General features: G+C 37.1%; 1 pseudogene; it reads right to left on the bottom strand.

Annotated features, from left to right (window-relative positions):
- Positions 1 to 3,261: 3,261 nt before the first annotated feature.
- On the bottom strand, positions 3,262 to 8,828 carry LOC101350962 (60S ribosomal protein L31 pseudogene; annotated as a pseudogene).
- Positions 8,829 to 10,256: the final 1,428 nt, after the last annotated feature.

Genomic DNA, 10,256 nt, shown 5'->3' with positions numbered 1-10,256 from the left:
CAATGTCATAAAACAACATGTGTACTACTGTTTCATGAGAAACTGTTTGTTCTGTAAGCCTTCACCTGAAGTACAATAAAATATGTATATAAAAAAAGAGTGTATTAATGGGATAAAGATGGTAAATTGGTGTTTGCATGGTTGAGGAAAATAGAACATTAGAGAACTCGGAGCTAGACCATCTCCTACAGTTGAGCTAGGTAATTTTCCCGTATTGTCAGGAAAAAGCAAAGTTTAAAAAGCTTTAAGGCCTCTACCTCCCTCTGTAACACCCCTCTCTAGTGGGAATTATTCAGACCCCTGGATAAGAGTCGTAGTGCTTTCAGCTCTGGTCAAGATTCTGGAGAATTCAGACAGAATATTCCTTAACTTTAAGAAGAACAAAGTGGGTTTCCTTTTGCTTGACTTACTGTGCCCATCAGCATTTCCCAGAATGTGATCCATAGAACACTATTTCTTTGGGCTATGTTCCTTAAAAGAAGGATTCTGTATTCAAATACGTTTGGGTAACTCTGGGTGAAGCAAAACTGAAAAATTTTTTTTTAAAAATTGAAGTTCTTTGCAGATTGTTTAGTATCGAAGAAGAATTTCATTTTTTGATCAACAAATTTTTGGTAATCACCTTCCATGATCCAGACACCGCTCTAGCATTTGTGGCACCAAGAAGACACAATCCCTACCCTCAAGGAACCAAGGTGTAGTGAAAATCTCTTGTTAATTTGCAAAAAACTGGTAAGGTATGCAGAGTTTCCCATACTCTTTTGACTACAAAAAGCTTTTTCTTTTGGTGAAGCCATCTCTGTTGCTGATGTTATCGTTGTGTGCTCTTGAGCTGATTCTGACTCATGAGTGACCCTGCACGACAGATCAGAACTGTCTCATAAGATTTCCTAGGCTGTAATCTCGCTATAAATTTGAATGCACTCGACAGCAATGGGTTTGTTTTTTTTTTTTAAATTTTTATGGAAGCAGATTGCCAGGTCTTTTCTCTCGTGGAGAACATACTTGTGAATGCCCACCAAAAAACCAAACCTGTTGCTGTCTAGTCAATTCTGACTCATAGAGACCCTATAGGACACAGTAGAACTGCCCCATAGGGTTTCCAAGGAGCAGTTGGTGGATTCAAACTGCCAACCTTCTGGTTAGTAGCTGAGCTCTTAACCACTGAGACACCAGGGCTCCTTTGTGAACTACACTAATCAATTGACTTCCTGGATGCTGCTTTTCTCAATGTTTTTTCTAAGAAATCCAGACGTTAGAGAAAAAGGCCAGGATGGGCAAGCAATGAGGCTGACTCAACTGCTGACTTTCCACACCAATGTTCCCTGAGAGTACCCAGCTATGGTGAGGTCAGCACTAGGAACACAGGGACAAGAATGGGAAGTATAGTGCTTGGAAATAGTGAAGTTGTTCAGTGATTTAATTTCAGTAGGAATGATGATGGATGACATCTAGATTCAGAAGTTTTCAAAATACAGATTATCAAATCTGAACTCTAATCAGAGGGATTCTATGGGTGCAGCATCTTTTTTCCTGCTAGGGGGCCAGGAGACTACTTTGTACCCACAGGGGCAAACGGCACCAGTGCTTTTCCTTTATGGAGAAGAACCAAGGAGGCAAAGGTTTGAGATGGTGGGGTGGGAGAATAATATGATTCAGGAACACAAGATTGATAGCTGAAATTATTTCTAACCTAAAAGTCAAATGTATAGGTTAACTTAAATCTTACTTAAGTGTAGGACCCACTGTCCATATTGTTGTTATTGTGTGCTGTCGAGTCAATTCTGACTCATAGTGACCTTATACAACATAGTAGAACTACCCCATAGGGTTTCCTAGGCTGCAACCTTTATGGGAGCTGATCTCCAGGTCTTTTCTCCCAAGGAGCAGCTGGTGGGTTTGAACTACCAACTTTTTGGTTAGCAGCTGAGCGCTTGACCACTGCACCACCAGAAATCCTTAGACAAAGCTTGTGTGTGAGCTACACCTCAGTTTGAATCCAAGCTGCTTTCCTTTCTGTTGGGTGCTTGCCACTTACAATTATTGTGCCCTCAGCTATGTTCAAAGGCTTTGCGAAAGTGGCAAAGATGAAACAAACAGAAACTTTGTCCTCAAAGAACTTATGATTTGAATGGGAGATAAAGCATGTACTTTTACCTATGATATAGGTAGGATAAAAGGAAAAAAAAGAGATGAATAAGTACCATGAGAGTGCTATCAAGTGCTATTTAACCCTTTACTTATAATTTCATTCATTTGAAAAAATGACAGCATTTGAAGACTGTATCACTGAATTTAATTTCTTAAGAAAAGATAAATATTGCACACATCTCCATGTTGGCTGTGTTTCTAATAATTTTTCTATTTATTTGTTAAAACTAGGTATTAGTACTACCTCTGATAATAAACGATTTGAACAATTTATATAGTACTTTCTAAGTTTCAACTTGCTTTCACATTTTTTCCTAGTTACAATTAGATGTGGTAAGGAAAGTACTAACACTTCCATTTGACAGATGAGGAACAATGAGGCTCAAGGACATTGGGTAATTTACTTAAGTTTTAGCATATGAGGCAGAGTGAGAATAAAACCAGAGTTTACTGATTCCGGTCCTGTGTTTTTTCCTCCAGACTCTTGTTTTCCAGCCTTTGAGCTTCAGACTCTTAGAAAGGTTATAGGCTTATTGCAAGAGGTTAGAGAGTCCAAATATACAGCAACAATTAACTGTAGGTTAAAGATATACCTTCTCACACGTATATTTGCTGCTGTTTCTCAATGCAGGTAGATGGTATTGTAACAAATACAAACTAAACACCAAACCAGTTGCTGTCGGGTAGATTCCAACTCATGGTGACCCCCATGTATGTCAGAGTAGAATTCTGCACCATAGGGTTTTCAATGCCTAATTTTTTTGCAAGTAGACCAGTAGGCTTTTCTTCTGAGGAGCCTCTGGATGGACTTGAACAGCCAGCCTTTCGGTTAGCAGCCAATTTTGTTAACTGTTTGTGCCACCCAGGGACTCCAATGAATACAAGGTAATCTCACTTAAAAGCGTAAATTAATTTGTATTTGTTTTTTGTCTTCATGCATTTTCTTCAACCAGTGGGTATCGTGTGGAGTATATTGATTATTGTATTATTATTTTTAACATGGAAAAAGATTCCTTACTGACTACTCCTCCTCTACGATCAACTATTTTAATTAAAATGCAAGTTAATCATTTGAAAATGACACTTCAGAGGAAGGTTTTTTTTTTTTTTTTAAAGTTCCTGCTCCTCGCTGCTTTGGAAGCCTGTGGTTTCTTTGAAGTCCAAGTGCCTATTTTTAGTCTGCACCCAAAGGCTTGGAATTCTCATGTTGACACAGATGACCAAATTTTCCTCTTGACCAAGCTGTGGATGAGACAGGATACAGAAGTCTGTTTCTACCTTTACTTTTGCAATTGCTTTTAAAATCTCATGAAATACTGGGGTATTTATGATTAGGTGGTCCAGAAAACAAAAATTTGTCTTGTAATTTTACATCAGAATGAACTAAAAACTGTTTCTGCTATGGTTGCATGAAATGATAAAAATTTTCCAGTTAACACTTCAATAAAAAGAAGCTGCTTTTGAATTGTGGTTTACAAAAAAAAAAATCTGTGTTATCTTGTGCTGGGAGAAAAAAATGACAGACCACAGAGAAAACTACCACACATGAGAAATGGGAAAGAAAATCCTATCAGTCTCCTCTCCCCACCTTCCCTCACAAGTCCCTCATCTCTAGGACACATTTGACAGTGAAAGGAAGTGCTGTTTAGAATTATGCTGGTATATACTGTATATACTATAGGGTCGCTATGAGTCGGAATCGACTAGATGGCAACAGGTAGGTAGGTGGGACTACTGGACAGTCTGCCCCTTGCAAACTGAGAAGCATAGTCGTTCTACTTACCACAACAGAGACAAACAATTAGGAAGCAGGTTCCTAAGGCACATTTTAGAACAATTGAAGAGTTTTAGAATTCCTTTTCAACTCGCTCACAGTTGAAACTTTGACTCCCTGTGTTAGCAAAATGGTATGCAAGCTTTGTTGCTTCATTGTTCAAAGACAGCAAGAAAAAGAAATGCCCTTCAGAACGTATTACAGTGATACTTCCATTAACCCTTGTGTTTTAGTTCTTTCACGTGTCTCAATAGTCCAGATAAGTGGTTGACAGAAGCAAGTCTTGCAAATATGCAAATAAGCGAGTATAATTACAGCAAAAGGTTATTTCTATGTAAAAATGAATGTGTTCCATTTCTAAAGGAGAGTAAAAAAGAAATTCAATGTAAGAAGACTTTTTGTAAGAACTAAAATGAATATAAATTTTCAAGTATTTAGCATCTTTTCCCAGTTTGTCTTCATTAAGCACACCATTAATTTCATTTATTTGTGTATTGCCACTTTTGTTAATGATTGGCTAACATAAAAAAAGAAATGAAAATGGTTGACAATTCTGAGGATTAAAAAACAGAGATTTTTTTCCCCTCATAAAATAGATGATGTACTGAGGCTACAGAAGACTCCAAAATCATTCAAGAAAATAATTTATAATGATTTTTAAATACAGAAAAGTCACAGTGTGCTTTAATACCTAGAAAATATGGCTGATGTAATAACATAAATACTCTCTCCCTTCTTTTTTTAGGAATTTAAGGAGGTCAGAACTGGTGGATTCAGTTGAGAACTTTTCTGCTGATATTAAAAGAAGAGGGAAAGCAGCTGGTAAAGTTTAACAAATGTAGTTGGGACTATGTTTTCAGGCTTTTGGATTGCTTAAAATTGGTTTTAATTTATGTAAAATTATATATGCTTAAAAAACTTGTGGTCTACTTGAGGGCAAACAATATATCTTACTCATCTTTGCGTCAATGGTGACTGCAATTTTAGTTGGCATATGCACATCACGCTCATTGCCAAGGAGTCATTTCGACTTATAGCGACCCTATATGACAGAGTAGAACTGCCCCATAGGGTTTCTGAGGAGCGGCTGGTGGATTCCAACTGCTGACCTTTTGGTTAGCAGCTGAACACTTAACCACTGCACCACCAGGGCTCCTGTTTGGCATATAGTAGAGTTCAATACATATATATTGAATAAATGGAAATAAAAAGTCCCTTAATTTTTAAATGAATTCTACATCATTGTCCTATTTGTTCTGTTATTAAGAATTTTGTAGTATTCTATTAACATTCTGTTAGTTGTTTATAAACGTGAACATATTAGAATAACTCAAATGCTTGTTTGGTTAGGTTCCCCATCACTACCCTTTGGAACTTAGGAGATATTGCTTCATTATGTTCTTGCATCTAAAATTGTTGATGAAAATTTAATGTCAATATAAGTCTCAGTCCTTTGTAGCTTACCTGTTATTTTTCACTCTTTTGGATGCTTTTAGGACTTTCTTTTTTTCTTCGTATTCTGAAAATCAACCATTTGTATTTACATTCTTTGAATTGGAACATTTGTTTCTACAGTTTTGGGAAATTTGCTTCTTTTATATCTTGGTTATTTACTCTTCTCCATTCTGTCTTTTAGTATTTACAGAAGACTCATTAAATATGTTGTCAAATTTCTGGGTCTAGTCTGCATATTTCTTGATGTTTCTTTTATCTATTCCTTCTTTGTTCTTTTGTACTATGCTCTGGGAGGATAAAAACCCGTTGCCATCAAGTCGATTCTGACTCATAGCGACCCCATAGGACGGAATAGAACTGCCCCATAGGGTTTCCAAGGAGCAGTTGGTGGATTTGAATTGCCAACCTTTTTGTTAGCAGCTGAGCTCTTAAACACTGTGCCGATTTTCCAACTCACATGCTGATATTCAGCCATGTCCATTATGCTATTCAGTCCGTGTGTTTGTTATTTTATTTTTAAATTCATATAGCTTAAATATGTAAATAAATACAGACATTTTGAGTAAATTTTTGTGAAGGGTGTGAGAAAGGAGTCCAAATTCATTCTTTTGCAGCTGTGCCAGCATCATTTGTTGAAAACTATTCTTTCTCCATTGAATTTCCTTGGTCTCCTTGTTGAAAATCAATTGGCCATGAATATAAAGGTTTATTTCTGGATTTTCAATTCTATTCTATTGACAATATTTTGATGACGATTTTTGCATCTATATTCATAAGGAATATTGGTCTATAGTTTTGTTTTCTTGTGATGTCATTTCTGGTTTGGTAGTGAGGTAATACTGGCCTCATAGAATGATGTGTGCAGTTTTCATAATATTTCTGTTTTTTTTGGAAGAATTTGTAAAGGATTTGTGTTAGTTCATCTTTAAACATTTGTAGAATTCACCAGTGAAACCATCTAGGACTGGGCTTTTCTTTGTGACAAGTTTTTTGATTATGCCTTTTAATCAGAAAGTTTAACCATTTACGTTTAATATAGTTACTAATAGATAAGATGATATCTGCCATTTTCCTATTTGTTTTCTATATGTCTAATGCTTTTTTTGCTCCATTGTTCCGTCATTACCACCATTTGTGTGAAATAGTTACTTTCTGGTGTACTATTTTAATTGTCTTGTCATTTCTTTTATTTTTCTTTAAAATTTCTTATTTTCTTAGTGGTTGCCATGGGGATTTTATTAACCGCTTTGATTATAACAATCTAGTTTGGATTAATAGCAACCTAATTTCAGTACTATACAAATCTTTGTTCCTATATAGCTCTGTTTCCTCCCCTCATTTATGCTATTATTGTCATGTAAATTATATATTTAACAATATAAGCCCATCAATACAGTTTTATGTTGTTGTCTTATGGAGTTATCTTTTAAATCAGGAGAAGAAAAGTGTTATAAACAAAAACATATTTATGTTGTTGTTAGGTGCAGTCGAGTTGGTTCTGATTCATAGTGACCTTATGTACAACAAAACGAAACACTGCCTGGTCCTTCGCCATCCTCACAATTGTTGTTATGCTTACGCCCATTGTTGCAGCCATGGCGTCAATCTATCTTTTGAGGATCTTCCTCTTTTTTGCTGACCCTCTACTTTATTTACCAAACTTGACGTCCTTCTCCGGGAATTGGTCTTCCTGGTAACATGTCCAAAATATGTGAGACAGTCTTGCCAGTCTTGCTTCTAAAGACCATTTTGGCTGTACTTCTTCCAAGACAGATTTGTTTGTTCTTTTGGCAGTCAGTGGCACATTCAATATTCTTCACTGACACAGTAATTCAAAGACATCAATTCTTCTTCAGTCTTCCTTATTCATTGTCCGGCTTTCACATGCATATGAGGCAATTGAAAATACCATGGCTTCGATCAGGTGCACCTTAGTCCTTAAAGTGACATCTTTGCTTTTTAACACTTTAAATACGTCTGTTGCAGCAGATTTGCCCAGTGTAATGCGTCGTTTGATTTCTTGACTGCTGCTTGCATGGGTGTTGATTGTGGATCCAAGTAAAATGAAATCCTTTACAACTTCAATATTTTCTCGGTTTATCATGATGTTGCTTATTGGTTGTAATACATACTGAAGGCTATGGTCTTTGATCTTCATCAGTAAGCACTTCAAGTCCACTTCACTTTCAGCAAGCAAGGTTATGTCATCTGCATATCACAGGTTGTTAATGAGTCTTCCTCTAATCCTGTTGCCGTATTCTTCATACGGTTCAGCTTCTCTGATTACTTGCTCGGCATACAGATTGAATAAATGTCGTGAAAGGACACAACACTGACACACACGTTTCTTGACTTTAAACCATGCAAAAATACCCCAAATCAAACCTGCTGCCATCGAGTTGATTCTGACTCATAGCAACCCTCTAGGACAGAGTAGAACTGCTCAATAGGGTTTCCAAGGAGCAGCTGGTGGATTTGAACTGCTGACCTTTTTAGATAGCAGCCATATCACTCAACCACTGTGCCACCAGGGCTCCCCTTATTCTGTTTGAATGACTGCCTCTTGGTCTACGTACAGGTTCCTCCTGAGCACAATTAAGTGTTCTGTAATTCCCACTCTTCACAATGTTATCCATAATTTGTTATGACCACACAGTCAAATGCCTTTTCATAATCAATGAAACACAAGTAAACATCTTTCTAGTATTCTCTGCTTTCAGCCATGATCCATTTGATATCAGCAATGATATCCCTTGTTCTACATCCTTTTCTGAATCTGGCTTGAATTTCTAGCAGTTCCCTATTGGTGTACCACTGCAACTGCTTTTGAATGATCTTCAGCAAAATTTTACTTGTGTGTGATGTTGTTCGTTAATTTTCAGATTCTGTTGGATCACCTTTCTTTGGAATGGGTACAAATATGGATCTTTTCCATTCAGCTGGCCAGTTAGCTGTCTTCCAAACTTCTTGGCATAGATAAGTGAGCACTTCCAGTGTTGCACCCGTTTGTTGAAACATCTCTATTGGTATTCAGTCAATTCCTGGAGCCTTGTTGTTGGCCAATGCCTTCAGTGCAGCTTGGACTGAAGTTTTCATCCACATTGACTGTAGATTTTTGAAAGCGGTGACAGGTACATAGGTAACCAAGGTATAGAGCTTGCTTGGTGAGTCTTCATCCTCATTACATTTTCTGGACAAGTGTACACAAATACAGTGCGAGATATTATTCTTTTGGCCCAGACAGGTTTGTTGAGCCTGGTGTCAGTGTGCACATCTGGTGTTCCCATCCCCTTCATGGCAAATTTTCAAATCTTTTTGAGTGTCTGAGAGGCACACTTCTTGAAGCCCGTGCTATGGGCTTTTGAATGTTGATGATGTACTCTCTAGTCACCACTTTGTTGATAGCAGAGAGGCCCTTCTTCTCACCACCCTTCTTTGTGGGAACCATAGTGCTGGGACCAGGTTGGAAAGGACGAGTGCCTCCATTTCATTTTTGATGACTTCTGATTTTCCTAGGTTCTGATTATTAATGGAAGTTTGTAGCTGTTTCTTCTCATTTTGAATTGTGCCACATCAGCAAATGAAGGTCCTGAAAGCTTGGCTCCATCCACGTCATTAAGGTCAACTCTACTTTGAGGAGGTAGCTCTTCCTTCCCCAGGCGTATTTTGAGTGCCTTCCAAACTGAGGGGCTCATCTTCTGGCATTTTATCAGACAATGTTCTGCTGCTATTCATAAGGTTTTAATACTGTCTTATATATTTACCTGTGTAGTTACCTTTACTAGTGCTCTTTATTTCTTCATGTGTACTGGAGTTATTGCCTAGTATCCTTCCATTTCAGCTGGAAAGGACTCCCTTTTGTAGTTCTCTTAGGGCAGATCTTCTGCTTAGGGCAGGTCTGCTCAGTTTTTATTTGGGAATATCAATTTCTCCTTCATTTTTGAAGGATGGTTTTCCTGGATATAGAATTCTTGGTTGACAATCTTTTTCTTTGAGCACTTTGAATATTTCATTTCACTGCTTTCTGGTCTTAATGGCTTATGACAAAAAATAAACTGCTCATATTATTGAGGATCCCTTGTACAGGATGTGTTGCTTCTCTCTTGCTGTTCTCAACATCCTTCATTTTTCTTTGGCTTTTGACAGTTTGATTATGATATATCTAGGTGTGGATCTCCTTGAGTTTATCCACTTGGAATTTCTTGAGCTTCTTGGATGTGTAGATTAATGTTTTTCATTAATTTTGTGAAGTTATCAGCTATTATTTCTTCAAACATTTATCCTGCCCCTTTCTCTGTCTCCTGTACTTCTGTAACTTCCATTATGCATATGTTGGTAGAGTTTTTGGTGTTCCACATGTCTCTGGGGCTCTATTCATTTTTTCTTTATCATTATTTTTTTCCTGTTCTTCAGACTAGGTAATTTCAATTGATTTATCTTCAAGTTCATTGATTCTTTCTTCTGCGAGCTCAAATCTGCTGTTGAGCACTCTAGTGAATTTTTCATTTCCATTATTGTACTTTTCAACTCCAGAATTTTATCTGGTTCTTTTAAAATAGTTTTAATCTCTTTATTGATAGTCTCTATATTGGTGAGACAGCATTCTCATATTTTGTGTTAGTTTTTTAGACATGATTTCCTTTAGTTTTTTGAGCATATTTGTAATAATTTTGTATAGTAAAGGGTATGAGGTGTTCAAACTCTGTACATTCCAAAGAAAGAACTGGCCCTTGACAAGCTCTTGAGAGGTAACCTCTAACCCCTTGGAACAAACTGCCTGACAAGGTTGTCTTTGTGTATTGACTTTGGTCCATGCCAGATAGTTTATGTTAACAATGTGATTTATGGTGAATTCCTGTTTTTGTTTGCCTGGGAC

The sequence above is a fragment of the Trichechus manatus genome, unplaced genomic scaffold (assembly GCF_000243295.1).
Source record: "Trichechus manatus latirostris isolate Lorelei unplaced genomic scaffold, TriManLat1.0 scaffold00034, whole genome shotgun sequence".
Classification (NCBI taxonomy): Eukaryota; Metazoa; Chordata; class Mammalia; order Sirenia; family Trichechidae; genus Trichechus; species Trichechus manatus.
The sequence above is the reverse complement of the archived record's forward strand: the minus strand, read 5'-3'. Positions and strand labels throughout refer to the sequence as shown.